The 11,476-nt window shown below is 52.4% G+C and overlaps 1 long non-coding RNA gene across 1 annotated transcript; it reads right to left on the reverse strand.

Annotated features, from left to right (window-relative positions):
• Positions 1 to 236: 236 nt before the first annotated feature.
• Positions 237 to 9,360, reverse strand: LOC112945410. The gene is made up of 3 exons (XR_003248999.1): positions 9,218 to 9,360; positions 499 to 597; positions 237 to 276 (listed from the first exon to the last, which is right to left on the reverse strand). It is a non-coding gene; the product is annotated as an uncharacterized LOC112945410 (long non-coding RNA).
• Positions 9,361 to 11,476: the final 2,116 nt, after the last annotated feature.

Consider the following 11,476-nt stretch of genomic DNA (forward strand, 5'->3'; position numbering starts at 1 on the left):
AATTCAGCTTGACGCTGGATTTCCACTGGAGATTTTCTTCTGTGGGACCATGGGCTTGACTTCGTGGCAGTGCTCCACAACGCTCTGATGCCCATGGTAACTCCTGCTGTCCCCCTGGCCAAAAGACGTATCCAGCTTGGCTGTGCATTAGGGCCCTGTGTGTCCGTCATGGTGCTGGGTTGCTCCAGGCTTTATTAGAACAGTTTATTTATGTCCTGCTTTGCCCCGAGAGCCTTTCTGAAGTGTCTTTGCTATCTCCGGCAGCTCCTGTTAAATCTGGAAGACAAAGTGTTAGCTCTCTCCGTGAGGGTTTTTTATTTTTAATAAAACTTGCTTGTGCTGTTCCCCGAGGGACTTGTTGAAGTTGCTAAAGTCAAAGATAAAATGTTCTAGCTGCTGTTTCCTGGAGAGCGACACCATGCTTTCTCGCAAAACCCCTTTAATGAACATCTGTAAAGGACAGAGATGAGACCAAGCCTCAATGTGCAGTCCAAGTACCTTTGAACTCTGGAGATGCGGTGCCTACATCCAACTCCATTCTTCCCCATTCTTTTTCAGATGGTTTCTTATGAGCTGAAACAAAACTTGAAAGGGAACCTGAACAGAGAAAACAAAGATGTTTTTCCCTCCATGTTTTGTGGCCGCCTTCCAGCTCCTGCTAGATCTCAGCATCTCCACGGAGCCCCATGAGGAGGTTCAGTCCCTCAGGGCTCTCTCATGCAGCAGAGGCTGCATCATCCCTATGCCAGGTAAGACACAGGACTAACTACATCATGAAATATCATTGTGAGCAAGGACTCAGGCCCAAAGGCAACTCAGCTTTTGGCTACTCATCAAGGCTAATTAGCTCACGCTCCATGCTGGGCTAACGAAGCCGAGCTCTTGCTGGTTTGCAGGTAGCAGTTGCTCAGGGGTCTCGGCCCTGCGTCTCACCGCTCACGAGTGACATGTGCTGGCAGGATGGGGCTCCCTCACAAGCCATTTTTGACAGGGAGAAAATGAATTTCATCCTCATCAAATCCTTGGCAGAAAATGTCGACTTGATGCCAACAGAAAAGCAAACCTAATAAATGAAAGGAAGCACCAATTCCTTTTGGATGGTCTGAACTGTCAGTGTTTTCTGGGCTGGGAGTTGACTTTTATCATTTTTTGAACTCCTTTCCTCTGCTGGGACCAAGCCACACTCCAGCCAGACATCCATCCACTGCTGTCCATGAGGTTGCACTACGGTAGCAGGTTTACTAGCACATTTGTATGAAAACCACCTATCCCCATGGCAATCAGGAGGCTGCTGGGTCAGGCGGCCTCTCTCACAGCACACGCAGCCTCCCCTTTCAGCACCAGGTTGCTGAATATTCCCCCTCTGTTCAGCTCGGAGCACTGGTGCCTGTGGAAGGAGCCGGTCCCCAGAAGCGGGTGCCGTTTCCCAAGGTATCTCCCCAGGGCCACCACAGCAACCTGCTGCCCTGGGAGTATTTCAGCTCCAGTTGCAAAGCGCTTCCACCCTCGCCAAGCCACCTGTTCCTAGGGATGGGGGCTTCCAATAAAAACAAAACCGCATTTTCTACGGAAACCAGTACTTGACACACAGACATAAATCAAAGCTCAAAGCTCATTTTCCATTTGAGGAAAAGGTTTGATAGGAAGGTTGGTTTGACCACTCCAAACCTCAGAGAGCCCCCAAAGCTTAAATCACTTCCCATCCAGCTCTGTGCACGTCCCTCCCGATCCCGGGAGTCAGCGCAAAGGCTGGGTGGAGAAATGGCTTTCTTGGCACCCAGATCTCTTTTCTCATTATTATTCTGGTCATTCACCCTCTTTCTCTCTCAATCTTGAGGAAGGAGCAGTGATTTTGTGAGCTGGAATTTGGATGTCTTCCCAGCTTTTTTTTTTTTCTCCCTCCTGTTAATTAAAACTAATAAATCTGCTCAACAGAGTTTGCAGAGCAAGGGGACAAGGTACAGTTATCTTGACACAGCAAGGCCATCTCACTCGCTCCTCCACACCTCTTACTTATTGAATTTATTCCTGTATTTACTCAGTGCTTGAGCCCATTCCAGAAATACGCCGCCGATCTGAATTTCTCGTCAACGCCACGCGCCATCTCCTTGCCTTGCTTGCTCCCGTGGGAGCTAGCAATAATCAACAATTATCGTGGCATGCTTGCCCAGATGTAATTGTGGATGATTCAGAGCAACCGGGAAGCAAAGGAGGTCCAAGTCAGCCAAGACCCACAGGGCTGCTGCCTCCCCAGGTGCCGTCTCCTCTGAGGGTACATGGTGACCAGGTCTTGGCCTTGAGGACACCGGCAGCCAAGGGTGGCCCTCAGAGGAAGAAACACGCTCTGAACTTGCTCTCACCTCAAGGGTCCATGGCAAAGAGTCGAGAACAGGGCTCAGGTGCCCATGGTGGGTGTCACACCTGAGATGCGACAGTGACCACCCCTGAGAACTCGGTTGGCATCAGCCATCTTGCTGGAGGTGCCTGCATGTCCACAGGTGTCCTGTGTGCTCCAGATGCTCATGTCCATGGAAAAGGCGGCCGCCAGGAGGCCCCATGGCGGTCGCCTTCCCGCAGCAGCAGTTGGTACAAAATGGCGGCCGCGGGCAGGGCAGCAGTAGCCATGGCAATCGCCCTCAGCACCCCACGGCCTCGCCTGGCACCCCGGCCTGGAAACACCTTCACATAACTACTTTTTTTCCCCCTATTTCACGTGACTTATCAGCAAAAACTAAAATGAAGAAGTGGAAGCTTTGACTTTTGGAAGAAAAGTTATTACTTTCTTTGCAATGAACCCCTCAGCTTTCAATGAAAACTTCTGATACTTTAAAAGTGCTTGGGTGCTGATTTTAGAAAGCCATTCACTGTTTTGCGGGAACAGTCACAGAAAAAAAAACCACAGAAGGGTGTTTGTACAGGCAAAAACCACAACCCTCCGCTCCCTCGGAGCCGCATCTGCCAGGGGATGGAGCTGAAGGGACAAACGCGCTCCTCTCCCTCCGTCACCCAGAAGCAGCACTTGTGTTAAGGGACAACATTTGTGTAAGAGCAGCTGGGCCACAAGGCAACCCCTGCTGCAAAACTGGAGACGGCTACAACCCAAGCAGAGGATTCCTGGTAGGATCCTCCAGTGGAATCAAATGGACCAGAAATATTATCCTTTGTAAGATGGAGCTGCAGCAGATGGGTAAATTCCTGAAGAATTGCACTTGATGGAGCTGTCTTGAACTTGAATGAATCCTGGGATTTTTTTTTCCTGTTTCATGCTGGAGGTCTCTGGGCACTTAGAGCTCTACTTAATGATCCATGCAAAGTAACTTAAAGAACATTTGCTATTGAATTTCCCTCGTCTTTCCCATCCTATTTGCATTTAAAACTAGCTCGCAGACGCTGTGTGTGGGACAAGACACATTTCTATTCAATATCCATCCAATTTTCCCTGTTGCAGACTCAGGCTGGCTGCTCTGATTGCTATCGATACAGATGGAGTTGCAGGAGCATCCAAGGTTTTCGTGTACGCTGGCCCAGGAAATCTCACAGGGAAATAGTTGCTGCAGTAGCGGATGTGCTGGTCAAGCCAAAGCACAGTATGGGATGAATATGATGTTTTGATCACTCAGAAAGCAAACTAGAAGCTGGGGGGAGGTTGAATCATTCCTTTCTTGAAAAAAAGAAAAAAAAAAAAAAAAGTAAAAAAATGTTTTGGCCAAACCTGGAGTAGCTCTTCTAGAAAGAACCAAGCTCAAGCAGCAAGTAACATTTCAAAGCATCTCTTTTCAACCTGCATGGCCTTATTAAAACGCTCCTACTTTTTAAGGAGAAATTGATTTAAATTTTAAAACAGCAGGAAAAGTCACTTTGAATTTAAGAAGAAGAAAAAAAGAACATTTGAAAATGTCAGCGTGGCTGAAGAGGGAAAGCTATCGACAGGCAGCATGAGAAGGCTAAAGCCTCTTTCACTCAGGCTGCACTAAACACATCAGCTGTGAGTTGATGTCTGGCACAATTAATGCTACAGAGCGAGACTGGGCTAAGAGGAGGCAGAGGAGTGTGGGGAGAAGGGAGCCAAGGCGGATGTTTGGGGTGCTGGGACCCCTCGCAGTGGCCGCGGAGCTGGTGGGTTGGGATCTGAGACCACAATGCTCCAGAAATGTTGAAAAGGGCAGTAAAAACACCTGCCTTCTGAGAGGGGAAAGGAGGCAAATTAGCTTGCCTCTGATTCCCTGAAAGGCGCTGGAAGTAAACAACATCTACGGCAGCACCTGGAAGAACACGGAAAATGAAGAACAGCCAAAACAAATCTGCAAAGAACAAACCGGGTCAAAGCAATCTCATTTCCTCCATTTTCCTGGTGCTGGGAGGAGGCCGGGACTCTCATCTGCCTCTGCTTTGGTAAAGCCGCCTCCCCTTGCCTCCCATGACACTCTCGTCAGCGCTCCAGGAACTGTTTCTACCTCAACCTGGCTCTGCCCGGAGCGGGATTATCAATGGCTCTCTGTCAGGGCTCTCTCCTGATTCTGGTACTGATATTTCAATTAGCCTCCCAAATGAGGGAAGAGGGGAGCTGTTTATTAGATCCGCAGAGGGCTCACCCCACAAGAGGCCCGGAGCACTTTGGAGGACACAAAACCCCATTTCAGAGCAGGCCTGGGACCTGCAATGGGAGAAGTCGCCCGAGCTACCGCACGAGGCGGATGAAAGGCAGCGAGGAGGGCGTGAGCGTGGCGGCAGCGGCACCGCTTCAGCGCCCGCACAAACACCAGATGGGCGAGGACGGGCTGGGCAGCAGCTCGGCGGAAAAAGATCCAGGGCTGTATTTGATCAGAAGGGGAACAGACTGCGGCAATAAAAGGCGAATGGCTGCCTGCGGGGCTGCCTTAGAAATGGCTTAGCAAGGGTTGGTTTTGCATCGGGCATGAAGCAAAGATGCTCTCTGGGACCTTCTGTTCGCGTTTATCATCGATTATTTAGGTGCAGCAAAGCCAAATTTTTGAATAAGCAGCGAACGGCGCTCACCCCTCACCTGAGGACAGGCCCAGCAGGACAGGACGTCTGCCGGGCTGTTAGGGAAGGAAATGGCAGCGCCTGCCTTCGGCGGCCCCATCCTTTGGCTGCCCTGCTGTAATCCCACACGTCGAAAGAGCCGCCCGCACAGAAAGGCTGCTGCTAACAGACCACGCTGCTGGTTCTTACCGCACCACAAACGCCTTGCTCATTTTTGGTTTTCGCCCGATTTTCCACTTGGAATGGGAGGGTGGGAACACAGCCGCAAGCTTCATGGATAGGAGCACTTCTCTGGTCCTAAGGAACCAGTGGGAATGGGGGCTCAGAGCCCACGGGGGCACCTGCACGGGGTCCTGAACCCCCATTCCCACCAAAACGGAGCCGTGTTTGGGTGCCTGTCTCACCCCCAAGCAGCGTTTTAGGCCCCTGCTCGGGCTGGTCCCCAAAAGGAGCCGCGCGGCAGCGGTGGCTGCTGCTGGCAGGGAAGGAGCGAGCGCACGGCAGAGCCAGCAATGTTTAAACATGCAAACACGCAAACCCTCTTAACAATCAGCACGGATGGAAATATTGATGGTTGCATTAAAAGTAAATATATTTTTAATTAAATCATTTTCCCCTTCACCATTCAAGGGGCGTGAAAGCACTCATAAAATTAAACTGCTGCTTGAATTCCTCTTTCCCTTGCATTTTCTCTCTCCTCTGACACATGCACAACTTCCCCCTCTCCCTACCCAAGGCTCCACTTCTTTTGGCCCTTTAACTCCTTCCTGGCACGCTGGCAGGTACCAAGGTTAGCGCAGAGCGCTGCATCTTCACCTCCTCTCGCCTGCCTTGTCTCAGTCCCCAGCTCAGGCTCTCCTCTGAAGGGCTCATTAATCAAAAGGCAATTAATTCCCCATCACGGGGGCAAATAACAGATAAAGGCGGGTATTGAACGTCTGTTTTTCCCCGCTCCACGCTCGAGCGTTTCTCTGATTCCTGTGAACTAAAATAAAAGAAGCCAAAGCAAGAAAACACCAAATGATTAAATGCTTCATTAACATCCCGCAGGGCGGGTGGGGGGAGAGACCACCACTTATTTGTCACTGTCACCAAGGAGACAGCGAGTTTCGAGGGGCCCAATGATCACCAAAAGAAATGGGGTGCAGCGAGGCTGATGCGCGGGGAGCCAGCACGGACACCAGGTGGGACAGGGCCAAGTCCCTCAGCCCTGAACTGTGCCAGCTTTGCAAATAGGGGCTTCCTCCTCCTGAAAATAGGGAGGGAAAATCCCCTTCTTTCTCTCCTTGCTCAGGCGGTTTGTTGAGGAGTTTCAGCCTTCCTCCGCCCTCCTGCCCGCAGCGTTGCTGCTCCGTGCCCAGCACGAGGCTCTGATCTCTGCTAGGACCATTACGCATCGTGACAACAAAACTCACCACCCTTAAAATATAACTAAGGAGCAGATTCATGGGGTGGAAAAGGAGCTAATGCTCGTTTCCATTTTGCTGCAGAGGAGCTGAGCAATCGCAGGGAGCTTTGATACATAAAGCTGTTGACCCACTCCACCCTCATCCCGAGGCATTAGCTGATGATCACTGCCTACAGAAAAATTAAGAGTAAACTATGATATTAGTTCTTTAATCACCGAACTTGGGAAAAAAAAAAAAAAAAGAAAAAGAAACCCAGAGCACAGGATTCAAATGCTCCCCTAGTATCATTAATCATGGTTTGCAGCGAAAAATAATTTTATACTATTAAAGCAATTACCATGTAATCATTTACGTTAGCGAAAAATCATTAATCTTTATTCATTATTCAATCAGATTGCATTATTAGAACCTATTCTAACTTGCTGTTTCAAAATGGTGCACAAATAAATAAATAAATAAATGGGAGGGCAAAGAGTGACAGCAGAAACTTCTACCCCGCTGAACTCTAATGCTTGGCAGACATTATTTTCAAATACAGCCGTGGTAAAGGCACCTGTCTGCAGGAGGACAGCGAGAACCTCATCATTCCCAATGCAGTCTCCCACTCCTTTTCCCAAGGGCTCTGCACTCACAGCCTGGGGCAGATTTTCTCCACCGGAGGTGCGGGGAAGCGGCCGCTCTCCCTGCCAGCCCCCGGGGCAGGATCAGCAGCGAATATCAGTGCGTTTAAAGTATGAGAGCCCCAGGTGAGGCTCTGGGTCCAGCAGCCATCCCAAAGCCCCTTGTCCTTCCCTGCACAGCCGGACACGGTCCCTCGCAGGCACCGGCGGCTCCGGCCTCTGGGTTCAGGGATGGGCTGCACGGATCCCCCTGCTCACACGAAGCTGCGCGGGGCGCTGAGCTCCGCCACGCTGGGTCAGGCCCTGATCTGACGGCAGGAGAGAAGAAATTGGCCTGACTTTGTTTTTTTTTTTTTCCTCTCTTTAATCTTCTGATATGAAGGAAACTGCAATGCTCATTATTACAGCTATTCTGCTTTAATAGCTGAAGAGGTTAGCAGAGATCGGCTGATTTTATAACCAGGAATTTATCTTGATAGTTTTTGTCTCCATGGGGGGAAATGAGAAAAAAAGGACAAAACCAGCCGCTCCCCAGGGACGGCGCTTGCAGGCCGGGGACAAACGGGGCGGCCAAGGCCTGTGCCCGGCTGGCAAACAGGTATTTCCCTGGTCCCTCTCGCTGAAGCACGACAATTTTACCTTCTGAACAGCTCCACAAAGCTGCCCACCAACATTAATGCTGTTCTGCAGCTAAGGGAGCACCTGCGTGCGGGAGCAGTGCAGGGCAGCGCGCCAGGCACCGGCTCCACGGATCACAGACCTTCCCCAGCTTTGCCAGGGAGTCTCCTAGTGATTTCCGGAGCTTTAACTACTTGTTGCTTTGGTCTCTGGGCAAACCACTGGGGATAAATGCTAAAGTCCTACTCACACCCAGCATGGAGACATGGAGATGGGCTGCACCGGTTAGAGGGAGCAGCTCAGGGCCGCTCTGCTCGGGGATACACAGGACAAGCCACACAAACCAGAAGGTGGAAACTAAGCACAGAAAATGCTCCCAGTGTCCAGAAACCACCACAATTCAACCCGTCTAGGAGAACGGAGGTACAAAGCAGCGCAACGTGCAGTGAAGCCACACAATTCAGCCGCAGTTTCCAGCACGTCCCCACGCGGACAGGCCTCCCGCCCCGCCCGTGTCCCAGAGCACAGACCTCCGTGCCCACTGCCCGAGAAGTCTTGGCCAAAGCTGCTCCCGGCACTCACAACCTGCCCCCAAAAACACTCTCCAGCAAAGCGCCTCGAGCTGGGCTCCCCTGCCCCTTCTTCCATTGCAATTCCATCTCCCTGGCATGGGGATCTGTCCCCACCCCACGCCCCTGGGGCGCATCAACAACGCGTGCTGTCCCGGCCGGGGCAGCTCCGGCGCGGAGGCCCCTGCACTCGCAGCCCCCTCCATCCCGCCGGCTGGGCCGAACGCATCCGCAGCGCGCGCTGCAAGCGGCTTAAAGAGATTTTGATAGCATTGCTGGGAGAAAATGAACTCGTTAATGCTGCTATTTGCTGCAAAAAGCATTCACGCCCAGAACACTTTCTCGCAACAATGATCATTTTTAGCTGGGAGAATGAATTAGCCTTCCACCGAAAAGCTGTTTACATGGGGAAGAGGTCAGCCAGGAGCAGCAAGGCAATCGTCTGGGGCAAGACCCTGGCCTACCCTCGAGGAGACGCAGGTTTAATTTGCACTTTCCACTCGCAGCTTCCAGCTCCCATCCCTGCCCTCGCGGTGGCTCTGCCGCAGTGTCCCCAGCCTGGTGGGCCCAGCATGGAGAGATGGGGCCTCCCAAGCTCTGCAATGCCACCTATGTGCAACCCATGCTCATCTCCAGGTCCCTTCTGGCTCCCTCAAGCACCCGCTGGCTTGGGGAGCCTCACCAGGGTGCCCCGCGGCTGGGTGCCCGCTCACAGCCCCCACACCAGCACTCAGGGCTGCAACTCAGCCCAAACACCATCCAGGAGCTCCAGGTGCTTCATTAGGATGAAATGATGGCGTCCCCATGGACACTAGTACCCTGCCAGGCTGTTGGGATGAGCCCAGCTCCCTGTCCTCCCACCGAGCGCCCCCGGCAGCCTGTACCTGAGCCTGGCTCAACTGTGGCGCTCCCTCGCTCCTCCAGCCTCCCGCCTTACTAATTATCCAAAGGAGATTGATAAACCCACCAGTTGCCGCTCTGGTTACAGGTCACTTACTGTGGTAATAAGAAGTGCAGAAATCAATAGCCATAAATAGCGGTTGGGAATCAAATTCCCCAAGCAGCACTTTAGGCAAGGGAAGGTTTAGTTACACATGGAGCTGCAGCAGCCACCAACAGGAGTCCCAGGATTTCAGCCCATCTTCTCTTTTCCAGCCAGGAATGAGAAAACCACAGGAAAAGAAAAGACACTGAGGAACTCAAAAACTCTCAAAAGGCAGCACAGCTTCCCACCACATTTAGCCACAGGCAGGTTTTAACACTGCCCATGCAACCCAGCTGCGTGTGATTTAAAGATGGGCTGCCAGCCGAGCAGGGACAGGTGAAAACAACACAAAAACCACACAAAAAATCCCTCTTTTTACAGAGCAAAGGGCTTGGTGCTGGCAGGGTGTGGGGACTGGTGCGGGCAGGAGGGGACAGGGCAGCTCTCACAGCGGGGTTCAGGGCTCTCCCCCAGGGCAACAGGATCCCTCTAGCTACCAGGTTGCAAATATGGTATGAGATAAATATTGTCACGGCACATTACCCTGGTCCTTCCTCACCAGCACCCGCTGCAGACAGAGTTATGCATCTATTTATATGTGTGTATACATCTAATTATCCTATATAAACTGTATATTTAACTCTCTATTGTGTATATTCAATTTAAATGCAGCTAATTGCCTTCAGTAAATACATATGGGGATTAACCATATTGAAATGAAATTTGCTGGCAATCCCCTCCAAAATAAACACACCAAATAAAATAAACACGGAGCACAGAAGCAGAGGCACGGCCGTTTTTCCGCTCGCTCCTTGTAACCATGCACACGGCTGGGGCTTGGCTCAGGGTTTCCAGACCCTGCTGCATCCCCTGGTCTTCCCAAAGATCCGATGGGGACGGTGACCACCCCGCTGCCCACCGAGGTGGCCGGGCGCACTGGCCGTGGGCTCAGCTATTTGCACCCTTCCATCTCTTTTTCCACCCCAGAAGGACACACTGTTTGCTCCTCAGTTATTTGCTGGAATATCTGGGGCTCAGGTCCCGAAAAGCATCACAGGGATCTGCACTGCGTGCAGGGAAAGCAGGTCGGAGCCATGTGGTCCAGGTTGGCCGCCTGCAAGGACTGAGCCCGTTGTAGCCTCCGTTACCAGACATTTTACAGAAGAGCGAAGAGAAGCTTTGTTAGGCTTGGTTTAAGCCAAAATGGTGCCACAGAGCAGATTTTACAGAGGGTTCGGCGTGCATAGGGCCTTACGAAGCACCCAGATTAGTTGCTGACGATTCAGCATAGGAAGAGCCCCCCAGTTCCTCTGGATCTTCCCCTGGCGTTTCTGGTGCTCCAAGGAAAACGCCGACAATGATAAAATCTGCAGTTTTGCAGCTCCGCAGCCCCCAGTGCAGGCAGCCCTCACCAGGGCTCTGCTGCTAATTATTGTGCTGTGATAATTTCTGTCCTGCTCTTTCGCGCTGGCAACGAACGTGCTGGGAAAGAGGGACCCTGCGGAGATTTCGGCCTGCATCCAGAAGGGATGGTGGCCCTTTGACCCCTTCCATAAATCCTCACTTCCTTTCTTTTTTTTTCCCTGCAAGATGCTGATTTTCATGCACCCGCTTCAGCTCATTAATTTATTTAATCCCACGCCTCGGCAGCTCGCAGGCCTCTCTTTGCGGGGAGACGCTGCTCCAGGCGAACCGAAGGGCCTCGCAGAGCCCAGGTGCCACCTGCAAGGGCAGAGTCACCCCCTTCGCCTTCGCTGTCCCCTTCCTGCCCTCTCTGCCACTCTACAGAGCAGCCCGAGGGAGGCCAGGCCCTGCAGCAGCCGCTTGCCTCCCTCTCCACCGCTTGTCCCTGCTAGGTGCCTCTCCTCTCGCTGCAGAGCCCCCAGGAAAATAATGTCGACTCCTTTGAGCCCATATGTTAAATGAATGTTCTGGCTACCAGCCCGGACCCTGGGTTAATTAGGAGGAGCATGAGGCAGCGGGAAGACGGGTGCTTCACCGCAGGCGCACGTGGGCGGCCGCGCACAGCAGCCCTCGCAGCAGCAGTGTGGGTGCCTCCCGGGGCTCCCCCCTTTCTCCGAGGGGCGTCTTTGGGGGTGAAACGCGGGCGAGACTGCAGCGCTGATGGGAAGGTCGCCTGGTGCAGACCCTGGGGATGCTGCTCCCAACCGGAGGCCGCAGGTTGGACTGGGCGCTCGCCACAAGGCACCGCCTCGGCCCGGCCCCTCCGCTCTCTGCACACTGAAAAGGTCCCTGTGTCACCACGTGGCT

The sequence above is a fragment of the Nothoprocta perdicaria genome, unplaced genomic scaffold (genome assembly GCF_003342845.1).
Source record: "Nothoprocta perdicaria isolate Ctin4 unplaced genomic scaffold, notPer1 scaffold_189, whole genome shotgun sequence".
In the NCBI taxonomy this organism is placed as follows: Eukaryota; Metazoa; Chordata; class Aves; order Tinamiformes; family Tinamidae; genus Nothoprocta; species Nothoprocta perdicaria.